Here is a 14,336-nt window from a genome sequence, read left to right as displayed (position 1 = left end):
CTTCAAACCAAAACCTTGTAAAGTTTTTCCTACCTTTCCCTAGTTTTTCCTTCAAACCAAACATAACCTTAGTGTATGTGTTTTGTTTTTTTTTTTTTATTTATTCCAGAAAAGATTCCCTACATGGAAGAAAATGGGAGCCACTTTGGGCGGTAATGCAACAGTGGTCATGCATCTATTGCATTGTCAATATGGGTGATTGTGAACAAGGGGGAGGTGGGGGTTGTAAAAAATGGAACGAATTTGAATCAAATCAAGCAATATTCGAATTTAAATTCCATTAGAGAGTTTAAATCCGACATAAATTGAAAAATAAAAGCTGAATTCAAACTTGATTATTTTATCGAAGATTTGTTTTGAATTTGAATTGAACTAATTGATTGTTTTAGGTAATTAAATATGATATATATACTATAAAGATTTCATTTATATAAAGTATATAAATATAAATTATTTATATAATATTATGTATTAATTACCTAAATAATATATGTATACCCAATTCGAATATTTAAATCAAATTATGTCATGTCCAAATTTTATTCAAGTAAACAGTATGTGAATGTGATATTTAAATCCAAGTATCCAACCAATTACAAAATTCAAATCAATTATGTTGAACCTTATCGTCATCATCATCATCATCATCCATGCTTTATCAATTCATTCATTCTATTTAAAGTCATATTCACTGTTAAATTATTAGTGCTTAATTCATTTTTTACTACATGTACCCATGTCCCTTTTGGTTTACCCTGTGCTCTTTCAGCCCCGCCCATGTGTAACAAACCACTTCTACTTGGCACAGTTAGTCACTTCTCCTAGCCCTAAGCTCTAGTTCTAATTTGGATTTTTTGATACTATTTACACCAAGGTTCAAAGTATCGATGCGTATCATGCCAGTAGCTTCCCAATACGCTCCTACAGGGGTTGTATCGAGTCAAACCATGGTTTAAAGGGTAACCGAGACTTAAACTAACCCCTTTGAATCGATTTTGAAAAAAAAAATAAAACATAAAAAAAGCACCGACACAAGTCAATATGCCTGTTGATATTTAAAACCTTGATTTACACCTATAGGGAAGTCTGTCTCTTATGGTCATGGCCATCCAACCTAGGTGAGCTATGATCAATCCTAAGTCTCCGCTACAACCAGTTAGAAACCTTGCTAACTGAGTCATCCAGCATATTCAGCTCCTCATCTACTAAGCTTCATGTCTTAATTTCCAATGGAGGGGTGGAATGGGCATTAAAGTAATGCAATTTAAATTTGCTTTCCATGAGAATCACCCCTCAAACACCATTTCAAGAATTGGATATTTGATATAACTCCTGAAATAGGTGGAGAAATCATGGATTGCAAAAATAGAAAGGGATTTCAACACTAAAAAAATGGTTTACATTTGGGTGTAGTATTGTTATGTGATAAAATTTTCACTGGTTAGATAATCACCCCCATGCTTGTATTTCAGCATTTAACAAATTAAGTTGGTCGAGTTTAGATAATTACTGGTTAGATAACTACTCTCACTATTTTGTTTTTAATTTGGAATCTTTTTTAACACGTGCTTCTGATTCCTATCTTGGCAGTGATCAAATGCCACCAAACCCTTAAAAAAATATATTGAATTTTCATCATCTAAGAAACTTGCATCACTTATCCATCTCTTTTGTACATTATTATTTTAGCAATTAATTTAGGAGGTATTTGCCAATGTGAATGGTTGAATTTCCTAAAATAAAAATAAGGGGCACATTAATAAAAATGTATTATTTTTTTCTGATATGACAGTTGTTTTTGTTTTAAAAAGCAAAACATTGATATTGATGAACATAAACGCCGCAAATATATTGAATTAAATGAGATTCATGTATATCCAAATTTGTTTTGTTTATATTTCATGAATAAAACTAATTGAAAGTTGCTTGCATAGCTTAAACATATGATAGTTTTAGTAAAAACACAACATTCAAAATCAACTTTGTGAGTACAATGCATATTTTAAGTACACATATTTAAGTCGATTGAATCATATATAGATAGGGGTGGATTTATATATGATCCAATTATAGATGATTGAATTCAGATCACCCTTAATGGGATTGAATATGGATTTTGACCAAGGTTCAAAGTATCGACACAGGCCGATATGTTGGTACTTTTTTTTATTGGCATGTATCGGTACTTTATTTTATTTTAGTTTTTTTTTTTCAAAACTGGTTCAGAGGGGTCAGCTTAAGTCCCAACTGTCTTCTGAACCATGGTATGACCCGATACAACCCCTATAGGGGCGTATCAGGAAGCTCCCGGCACAAACCTTGATTTTGACAAATGCCATATATTTGCAGCCCTAGTTAATAGGAAGGTTCAAAGTATTGATATGATACACCCCGTATTGGGCGTATTGTATCGTATCTTTTGGTCTAGATACACCTATTTATAGGTGTTTCAGGACCCCATTAATTTCAATAGAAAAAGACTTAAAAAACATTTCCAAAAATCAAGTTTAGAAAAAAATAATAACAAACATTAACCGGTTGTTTTTTTTGTACCGATACGCCCCTACCGATACATAGGGATGTATTGATACTTTGAACCTAATACCAATAATGTAATCTCCTTATCACCATCAAAGCATATAGATTTTGCTACTAGTTTCTAATTAGGAAGACATCTAAAATCCCAATTGTGTAAAAAAAGACAAGAAGAGTATGCTAAATTGTTGAACAGGGTTTTAAATGTCAATAATTTGTACAATTCAGAACCAAAATTCAAGGGGATGTTTGACACCGAATCTGCTCCTCACGTAGGGTGCCTCACACACACCTCACACACACATCCTACTATGCATTGGGAACATCTCCCGTACTTATAAATTATTATTCACGGGAGATATTCCCAATGCATGGTGGATGTGCATGTGAGGCACCCAAGTGTGAGGAGCAGATCCCGTTTCGATTGATTTTGTTTTTTCAAAACAAAAACTGCCACATCAGCAAAATCATACATATTGGTGAACTTGTCCAAATTCACTACCCACAAGAGACTACAGTCACACATCAAGACAGAATCAATCTCCATTAATGATGACCACATACAATTATGAAACATATCCTTAGATGTGTGGCTGTAGCATCTTATGGGTAGTAGATCTGGTTACTTGGCAACACCCCCAAAATGAAGTTAAAAAAAAACAAAACTTCAAGTGATTTTTTTGGATAAATTTCTTTCATTCTAAAATGTTATATTTGTATTTACTTATCTTATATGTTTTATACAAAAATCTGAAATTTCACATGAAGTATAGGAATTTAAAAATTTCATGTCCGAAATTTCTGGGTCTTGGTTGGGTTACCATAACTAAAACCTAATTTGTTTTCCAAATATGACTAAAATTTAGAGACCAAATATGATGCATTTACTAATATCTATTGCATGTTAGATTAAAATATCAACCAACCATGTTGAAGACATCATATCATATAGAGAAAATTCCCAATTAGTAATCTGTACTTTGGGCTTAGTGCCACATTGGTCTTCGAACTTTAAAATGCGACAATTCAGTACCCGAACTTTCAAAATGTGTCAATCCAGTACCAATCTGTTAACCAGCCATTAAGTGGCATTTGAAAATACACAAATGCCCTTTGAGTCTCATCTAAATTTCTTTATCAACTATCCACATGTTGATAAAAATAAACAGTCTCAAATCCTTTGCCTCTTCTATTCAAGAAAGTTGGGGTTATATCTCCGTGGGCATTCTGGTGACTCCAACTTTCTTGAACAGAAGAGGCAAGGATTTGGGACTTCATTTTTTGTCAACGTTTAGATGGTTGATAAAGAGAATTAGATAACACTCAAATGATATTTTTGTCTTTTCAAATGTCACTTAATGGATGGTTAACAGGTTGGTTAATGGCAAATACTAAATTAGCACATTTTAAAATTTCGGATATTAAATTGTTGCATTTTAAAGTTTGGGAACCAAAATAACACTAAACCCAAATTACATGGTACTAATCTGGAATTTTCACTATCATATATTTACTTTGATTGTTTTAATATCTTAAATATTAATATCCCAAATTACATGGTACTAATCTTCTTTTCATATTCTCTCTTTCCTTGTTTCTTCTTTCCATGTTCTCTTGGTTATGCTGGTGCTTCATGCTGGACTTAAAAGTTTGCTTCAAACCTAATCACAAAATGTTTCGTGGCTTGGTACTGGATTCAGCAATGCTTCATTTACCTTTACAATGGAAAAGCTTACTTCTTTCATACATTTTCTCTTGGTTGTATTGGTCTTATCTTTTTTTTTTTAACAAAAACTAACTGTTATAACAGTAAAATTACTGGGTGTCAAAACTAAAAACAAAAGCGGTGTTTGGCATCGATGTTGCTGCCCCAGAAAACAGTGCCACATCAGAAAAAGAGTTGCCCTAGAAAATGGTGAAATGTTTGGTTCTGTTTTTCCAAAACAAAAAAACATTGCCCCAGACCCATGCCTTGGAAATCGGGAAGGCGTAGGTTATTTTTGAATTGATATAGTGCATCACAATGCACCGTATCATTCAATTTTCTGATTTTCCTACTTTCTTCTATATTTTTCCATTTGTCTAGAATTTTTCTATATTAGTTTATGAATTTCCATGCAAGTTCCTTCAATTTTATGTATTTTTTATTATTTTGTGAATTTGTTTTCTACCAATTTTATTGTAATTTTATGAATTTATGCAAGTTACTATTTATGCATTTTTTGTGGTTTTATGCATTTCTTTGCAATTTTCCATGAGTTGTTTGTAATTTTCTGATTTTTTTGCCAATTTCTTCATAATTTTCTGAATTTCTTTTTTATATGTTATTTTATAATTGAGACGGTATTTGAAGTTGGATGTAAGATAGTATATATACAATAGAAGCATTGGATAATGGGTACCAATACTGAAAACGGATATAGAACACGGGTACCAAACAAAAGGCGGTGTTGTTTTACAAGAAAACGTCCTACTTGACAGCACAGATTTTAAACAAAAAATAAGCTCACACATATACAACACCATTTTTTGAGAAAATAGTGTCATATTCACAGCATCGATGCCAAACACTTACAAAATGAATCATGTAGGAGAGCCAAAATCCAATGACCATCTTAGACCAGTCCAATTTAATTTATCGACCGTTCAATTTGTTCAAATTGGTTTTAATTTTGATTGATTCCAACCGAAATCTAATCTATTGACACCCGTATTCTTATCTTCTATCAATGGACCGAATATTGGTTCAATTTGACCAAATTCGATATAAGTCCCAATAAATACTTTGGACCGTTTAAGTCTGGATTGGTCCAATTCAATATATCTTATTGGTCTGTCCAATCTATCCAAGTTGATTTTGATTTGGACAGGTCCAACTCAAAACCAATCAATTGACAATAGGGGTGCAAGTCGGGCGGGCTGGGCTGGGTTTTAGTTCAAGGCAGGCCCAACCCTAAGAATTGGACCTAAAACCCGAGCCTGAGATCAAGCCCGAATTATCCAACCCAAGCCCATCCCACACTAAAATTTTAAGCACTTGGGTTGGGCCCAAGCCCGAGCCAAACTTGGATTGGTTAATCAGCCCAAAGCCCCAAACTAAAAATTAATCAGCCCAAAGCCTGGGCCAAACTTGAATTGCCATACAACCATTAAGTAATAAGTTTCCTTAAAGTTAACTTCCAAGTAAAAATATATAACCATTCAAATTTAAAATCAATTAAGTAGTCCACAAAACAATAAAAGAGTCAGATCATTAAAAATTCTTTAGCTACATGGTTTAATATATCTCAAAATAACTCCAACAACAGACCAAGATCTTCCAAAATCCATCCAACTTCTTGTTCTGAAAACAAATTAATGAACTTATAAATTTAGTAAAGAAGTAATAATATTTAGATGGATATAGCAATATGTGTTTAAAATTCTAATCACCTCAAGCATTCATTATGTAGTAACATTAGACATTAATAGAACAAACCGGATGAAGCACCAATTTCATCTGTCAAGGCTATTAAAAAGGAAAAGGAAATTTAGTTTATAAGTTTATATTAATAAAACAAAAGGAGAATATAATAAAATAAGTAGAAACCGAAGTACCTGTCTCTATCTCCTCAAGAACTTCTAGTTTTTCCTCAATTTGAATTGGGTTTGATGGACCTCTTAACTAATCTTGGGTACAGATCAATGACTCAACAATCTTTAGTGTTAATGAACTACGAAATTGGTCAAACACTCTACCCCCTACACTAAAGGCGAACTCTAAAGCAACGGTTGATATAGGAATAGCTAAGATATCTTTTGCCATTTGAGAATGCACACAATATTTGTGACTATTCAATTTCCACCAAATCAAAATATCAAAACTTGAGCTCTCTTCTTCTAGTGCATCTTCTAAGTAACGGTCCAGTTTTGATTTCACAACTGTTTCTTCATTCATATGATATTCTCTCTTAAAAGATTTAGATGATTTAATAGATCCCTCTACTCCACCATTACAAACTTCTTGTGAAGGTTCAATTGCTAAGACAAAAGATGAATCCATGTCTTTATATTGCTGAAAAAGTTTTTCCATTGTACATTTAATTTTATCCATAATCTGATTCACCTTGTTAACATCTTCATAAATTCCCAAATAGCAAAATCTCACATAACCCAACTTATTACAAGGATCCAAAATCACTACAATGATAAAAAACATGTTAATATTATCAATATCACCCCAATATTTGTCAAAATTTTCTTTCATTTGCTTGGCCATTTCATGCAATAAAAGATCTTCACTTTTTCCATATTGCTTCAAACATTGTTCAATGCCAATAAATTCATGAAAATAAGAGCTAGCTGTAACATAATTAGACCCTAACAAATGATTTGTAGCATCATAAAAGGTCTCTAAGAATCTACACAACCTCATACCCTTTTTCCAATCTTCTTCCATGGGAGGTCCCAATTTTAAAAAAAAAATGCACATCTTGCTCTTCTAGGCACTCAAATGCCTTTTGGAACTCTAAAGAAGCTTCAAGCATAAAGTAAGTAAAGTTCCATCGAGTACAAATATCCAAACAAATTGATTTCTTATTTTTTATTCTCTTTTCCTTCACACATTTTCTGAATTGTTGCAAACGTGACGGTGAACTTCTAATATACTTGACACTATCACGAATACAACATATTGAATTTTGAATCTCATCTAACCCTTTGTTCACAATGAGATTCAAAATATGGGTCGCACATCGTACATGAAAGAATTCATCATCTAACAAGAGGTCATTTTTTCTTACTAAATTTCCTTCTCAAAGTCTGAACTGCAATGTCATTTGAAGATGCATCATCTACTGTTATAGTTCCAAAATTTTCTAAACCCCAAGATATCAAACACAACTCAATTGCATGTGCAATGACCTCATCGGTGTGTGGAGTTGGAACAACACAAAAATTAATACTTTTTCTGCAACTTCCAATCCTTATCAATATAATGAGCAGTGAGGCACATATATCCAAGATTTTGGATAGAAGTCTAAAGGTCAATGATCAAACATACTCGTGATGAACTTGTTATTTCTTCTTTCAGTTTTTCTCTCTCACTTATATATAAATTCATGCAATCCTTGGTTATAGTGGTCTGAGACAATCTAAAATCTAGGTTGAATAGATTTAACAAAATTCTTAAAACCCTCGTGCTCCACAAAACTGAATGGTAGGTCATAAAAAATTATCATTTTAGCTAGCTCTCTTCGACCTAAATCTTGATCAAGTTTCCAAACCACATGGTCAGGATTTGCATCATACCCAAATGAAAGGACTTGTTGCTTTGAATCATTATTGCTGTAAGGATACCTTTTACATTTTTGAAGATGTCTTTTAAGTGTGCTAGTACCATTTGCACTAGCACATGCAAGGTTTTTATGACAATATTTGCATGCTACACAATTAGGCTTTAAACCATGAGGTTTTGGACTTTTTTTAAAATGTTCCCAAACATCAGATCCATATTTGTTTTGCTTTTTACGTTTTGAATCTACCTTTGGAGTAACATTTCCTGTTGCATTGTTAGAAATTGGAGTTGGAGTTTTCTCATTGTTTCCATCCATTGTTAACATATTCATGAAGATTGGAGACCAAGTATAAAGATGTACCCTACAGAAAATTAAAACATAAAATAAAATATAGTCCATCATGAACCCATGCATGGTAGAAATAAGATAAACTAAAAAAAAGAAAAACATAACAAGGATGCCGATATGATATATACCTTCTTGTCTTTGCTTCACCAACAATGTTTACGAGATGTAACAAAAAAAAAACAATGGCCTGTAGGTGTTTGTAGGAAGAAAAGATATTGGATAATTACTAGATTGTGGTGCTACCCAGAATAATAAAAAACAAGAATTTCTCTTCAAGATACAAAGCAGTCTAACAATGATTTTGGCTACAGGCCAATAGCTACAACAATGTTAGAACTTAAATCAATTTGAAATTTTGAATACGGGAGGGAGAGGAGAGTACTTGTGAGTTGTGATTTGTGAACCAAGACTCCAAGAGGAGACTTTAGTATTAGTGTTGTAGATTTTTAAGAGGTTTTCACTTGTTTTGGACTTTTGGGTTTCCTTAATTCATGTTGCCATAATGCCATTTGAATTAAAAGAAGTTGAAACTTCAAAGTCTCAAAGACACAAAGAGGGAAATTGTGTTTAGAAAAATAAACTAATTAATGAGTAATGACTAATGAGCAATGGCATTGGCACGTGGCACCTAATACTAAATTAGTAATTTACTAATTAAACAACTACCATTAAGTCAACATAATAACATACAATTCATTGATTCAACTATGTACACTATACACATATATATACATATATATTATAATTTATAAAATATGTACAACACATCGGACCGGACTTGGGTTACCCAAGACCTCAACCCGAGCCCAACCCAAAAAATATAAAAACTTGCCTTTTCAAGTCCAGGCCCAACTCAAGGCCCAAAAAATCCGACCCAACTTGTGAAAAAAATCAAGTTGGGTCGGGCCGGGTTCGGGTTAAGCCCGCCCAAGTTCCACAATCATGTTGTGGAACACTGTTTTTAGGGGTGCAACTTGGGCATACTCAGATTGGGATTTTGTCAAAATTTGAATGGGCCTAGCTTGAAGGCCGAGCCCAAAATTGTGTAAAATGTTAACTTAGGCCAACCCAAATTACATCCCTAATTGTTTTGATGATGCGATGATTGTTTCTGTTTTTAAAATGTAAGGCATGGCGAACATCCCCTAAGTATACAAAAAGATGACATCTTCTTTTGATAACATTGGATCAAGTGTATATGGGTACTTTTGGCCACCAATAAATGTGCATGTGCTTTGCACATGGTAATTTTTTTATGACGATGGCAAATAATATGTTTCCAAACTTTTTAATACTTTTATATTCCTATATTTATAAAAATTATTCTTATTTGTCACACTTATTTTTGTCTAATATGATGAATATATGACATTAGAGATGTGCCAAAATGTTTTCTACAATTTTTTTTTTGTATTTTTTATACTTTGATGTATTTTCATTTTTTAATTATTGTTATTATTATTTAATTATGATATCAAGGGTTGACATATTTGACCCGAAATGTTGAATTGTTGATTCTCCACCAAATAGGAAAACAACTCCATTTTTCAGTTGGTTTTACATTTGTATCTTATTTCTATCACCAATAAAAATAATTATTTTTTGTCACACTTATTTTCTTTAATATGATTAATTAGAATATGATTCAATGAAAGAATGAAAGTTAATACCCTAAATACAAGACTTAATGAGAGGGAGTTGAATGAGGGAAAATGTAATAGTTCAAATCTTGTGCCCTCACAATTAAAGAGAGGCCAAATTTAAAAATAGGGGTATTTTAGTCAAGCATAGGATTCAATAAATATTAAAGGAAATTAATACCTTAAAAATGAGACTTAAAATGAGAGTAAAAGTAATTGTTCAAATTACAATTCTATACTTACATTTAGAGAGGGGCCAAATTAAAAAATTAGGGTATTTTAGCCAAACAAAAGTTTCACACTTTTAATAATAGTATAAATGTGAATGATTCCAATGGCCAATTGAAGAGTCCATGTGAGGTCCAGTCGTCTTAAGCTTATCAACTACAGTCTCGATCTACTATGCACATCTCTTAAGCTATTAATTCATATGAATAAGGCACACAAAGTTGCACCATTGCATGTTGATGACGACCATGTACTGATGTTTTAAAAACCATACCACATTTGGAATCAATCAGTAAATGAAGTTTTGTTGATCCCATTTTTCACAAATACCATTGCAAACAATGCGAATCAATATTTATCTTCTCTATTGCAATTAGTTGACATAATGGCAATGGGGTGGGTTCGAGGAGGGGATCACATTCCCCGTCCCTAACTCCAATCCCTATTGGGGATAAAAATTGTCCTCCATCTCTAATCCCCAACTGAGATGGATTTCCCGTAGAGACCTGAAGCCCTAAAATTTTTAATTAACAATATTTTTTAAAAAATATATTTTACTTGAAGGAAAATTTTAAAATAGGGGATGCCATTAATAGCCATCCCTGACCTTGACCTTGGTCGGGATCCCTATTAATCCACATCTCCAACCCTATTGGATCGGATAGGTTGGCTACCTGGTAGGGATGGGGGAAATTTCCATCCCTACGAATATGCTTTTTTTCATTGCATAAAACTCGTACTACATCCCATCCTAATTGTGCAACTTGGGTGGGCTTGGAAAAAACTTTTATCAAAATTTCAAATGGGCCTCGCCCAAAGGCCTAGACATAAAGCAGTGCAAAATGCCAATTCGGGACCTTGGTATTGTTGCTGATGTTGTTATTCCGCTTGCACTTGCCTATGATGCACCATGTAATTTTAGGTTGTGTTCAGATTTTCCTTCATTTCTTTTACTTTTCTTATTTTTCTCTTTTAAATCAAATGCAAACACAACCTTAAGAGCAATAATATGGCTAAAAAACATTCTCACTGGGAAATAAAATTGGCAGCTAAAAGGTTAATAAGATGACTCAAAGGAAGTTTTTTTACTCGTTATAATTGCATTCTATCAAGAAATGATGGTAGATCATTTCTACCAAACCCAAAACCCTCAACCCAGGTGTAGACAGGATTCGATCCCAAGTCTCCGTTACAATCAACTAGAAGCTTTATCAACTAACCGGTAGGCACCTTGCATAGATAACAAGACAAGATTCGATCCCAAGTCTCTGTTACAATCAGCTGAAAGCTTTATCAACTAATCGATAGGTACCTTGCATAGATAACAAGTTTATGCAACCTTCTTTGCGTTACACACAAGGTGGAAGTGAGGCATGAGTATGCCTTTGAAATTCCTCCAATGTCTCCAATCACCTTTGAAGTAGTTCCTTAAATATGCAATTGAAACGTTGTAGTTAGGTTGGCATCAGGTTGAATCAAGGTTCAAAATTTTGATGTGTGATGCCCTATATCAGATGTATCATATCTTATCAATGACTTGACAATATGCCTATTTATAGGTATTTCAAGAACACCCTCTATTTAATGAAAAATATTATTAGAAATAGGTTCAAAAATCAAAATTTGAAAAAAAAAACATAAAATCATACCATTTTAAGTACCGATGCACACAAGATATTTTGAACCTTAGGTTGAATGCAAGTTTGATGACTATATATATTATTGTGTTGGGTTGGATTTTGGTTAGTGGTTGATATAATCCTCTCTCTCTCTCTCTCTCTCTCTTTGTTGGAGTGCTCATGACCAAACCATGTGCATATATTTGAAACCGAATTGGAACTGATTAATCGAATCAATTAATTACCTATTGACTGGTTAGACCAGTTGCTTGATTCCATTGTATATTTACAATATAATATATTATAAATATTTATATTTTATATATTATATATATATCCATCTATTTAATTGCGGTTTTTTAATAGGTGAACCAAAACCAAACCGAAAAATAAAAAATTTGCATAATGAAAACCGAAATGGAACCAATAGATTTTTTTGGTTCGAATTACTGGTCTTAGTTTTTCATATTTTTATGATCCCTTGCACCTAGGACTGGCAATTTTGACCCATCCAACCCACCAATATCCACCTTGTTAGTGGCCAGTCAATATGGGTTGAATGACCCATTAGGGTCAGGGGAAAATGGTGAGAGTGGGGTTGGATCGTGGGTACCCATTGAGGATGAAGGGTGTGGGTTGGGTCAAGGGTGCATCAATTGAGGAATTGAATGTCTGTTTTAGGGTTTGAAAGTAACCAAGAAGGTTTTTCTCCTTCTCAAACTCTCTGACATAGATTCATTTTCACTCTGCCAAGGTTCATTTGCTGCAACATTGCCGGCGACCAACTTCAACGTCACCAAAACAAGCTTCTCACTAGCACCAGCGTCAACGTCGTGGTGTTCTTCTACTCTCCGTTTAGAATTTGTTCAAATCGCCAAAACAAGCTTCAACGTTGCTAGTCGTCGGTGTTTCAACATCATCAACAAATTTTCTTTCTTCCTTCCGGTGTTTCTTCAATGTATGCTTGTTGACACCATTGTATATACAACTTGCTGATACTAAATGCTCTTTGTAGGTAAGTACCGCTTACTCAGACCCTTAGCGGATATCCAAACATCATGATTAACACCACAGAAGCACATGCAAGCAATTCACAATCAATCCCCATGTTGTGATGAACCCGCGACATGCCATCACCCCTGCGATGAACTGGTAGCAGATACCATAATACCGTGATAAACCCGTGCTTCACCGAATCTAGTCAGCGCCCGAACCTAAAGAAACCACATCCGTACCCATCCGAGGGTCACAAGCTCACCTGTGTGTGCGGTGAAGCTACGCCCGTTAATGCGTACGATGATCTCACAACCTGCGAGCCCACTCATGACGATGGGTCAGAAGGGATGCAGGCCAAGCCTACGACGAGGCCCGCATATGCCTAGAGGCACGCAGACCCACAACAACAAAGGACCTTGTAAACCGCCATGTAGAATCGGCGAAGCGCCAACCATCGAATGGTGACGTCACCAACACCACATAGGATTAGTTATAGCGCGCAAAAAGGTAGTAGCGCACATGAGTAATGAGGGATCTCAAGGATCATGAAAGCCAATCATTGAGAAGATCCTTATGAGACACGTGTTGATACCCCAATAGCGCATCCAATAATTGACAACGAATTAAATATCCCCATATCCTACCTTTTAGGATCTCAAGAGATCCTCTTTATAAATAGGGATCCTCCTCGTATTGAAAATCATCCAATCCTAAGCATTTGTTACCCAATACTCCCGAGTATCCCAAAAACTCTCCCAGATCCTTAACCTCAAGACCTTCATCTTTCCCCCACACCCAAGGCCTCTCTTCGTCTTTCAAAGAGACCGCTCCAACACCTAGCCTTACACCTCCTACACTCTTTCTCAGTTAAACTTATTTTGAAATTTCGAGATTCTAAATCACTCCTCTATGATCTCTGGCTTTGATTTTTAAACCTTAATAGTTTATTAAAATGTTATCATTTGCAAGCAACAAGCCTTTAATGGTTAATTTGTATGAGCTTATGTAGATTGACAATGGTTAATTTGCATTCATATGTCTACTCGCTAAGGAAGCAAGAGAAAAAGCTTTACTATGGCTCTTAATGTGTACCTAGAGAACTACCTTAATAATTAAGGTTGTGTTTGGTACCATTGCCACTTCTTGCAACATTTTAGGTTGGTCAATGCATTTTTTTTTGATAAATTGTTTTGTCACATCATCAAATAACTACTTTCACTAAAAAAATATAGGCATTGAATTGGGTGTTGGCATTTATGGTGGAAATTCCTGAAGAAACTTCTATGGAATCAAATGCTGTTTTGATAATTCAAAGCATTTATGGTAGAAAAAATATATTATCATAAAATTTGTATTGACCAACCTAAAATGTTGCATGTAGAAGTGGCAATGGTACCGAACACCATTGTTTTCAAAACTGGACCGGACTGGATGGTCGGACCGGAAAAACCGAGAACCGGTCACCTGACCTGACTGGTTCCGTTTTCCTCCAAAACCGCTTTCCCCCCAAGACCGTTGATTTTGGTCAGCAAACCGCTAAACCGTCCGGTTAACTGTTTGAACCGTTCGAACAATTTTGACCATTTTTCAAATTTTTAATTTTTTTCGTCAGAATGGGCCGACCGTTCGAGTTAAACGGTAATCGGAACCCTAACTGGTTCAGTCACCGGTTCGTTTTTAAAAACCATGCCGAA

This window comes from Nelumbo nucifera, chromosome 2, assembly GCF_055504915.1.
Source record: "Nelumbo nucifera cultivar China Antique chromosome 2, China Antique-T2T, whole genome shotgun sequence".
Classification (NCBI taxonomy): domain Eukaryota; kingdom Viridiplantae; phylum Streptophyta; class Magnoliopsida; order Proteales; family Nelumbonaceae; genus Nelumbo; species Nelumbo nucifera.
The sequence above is the reverse complement of the archived record's forward strand: the minus strand, read 5'-3'. Positions refer to the sequence as shown.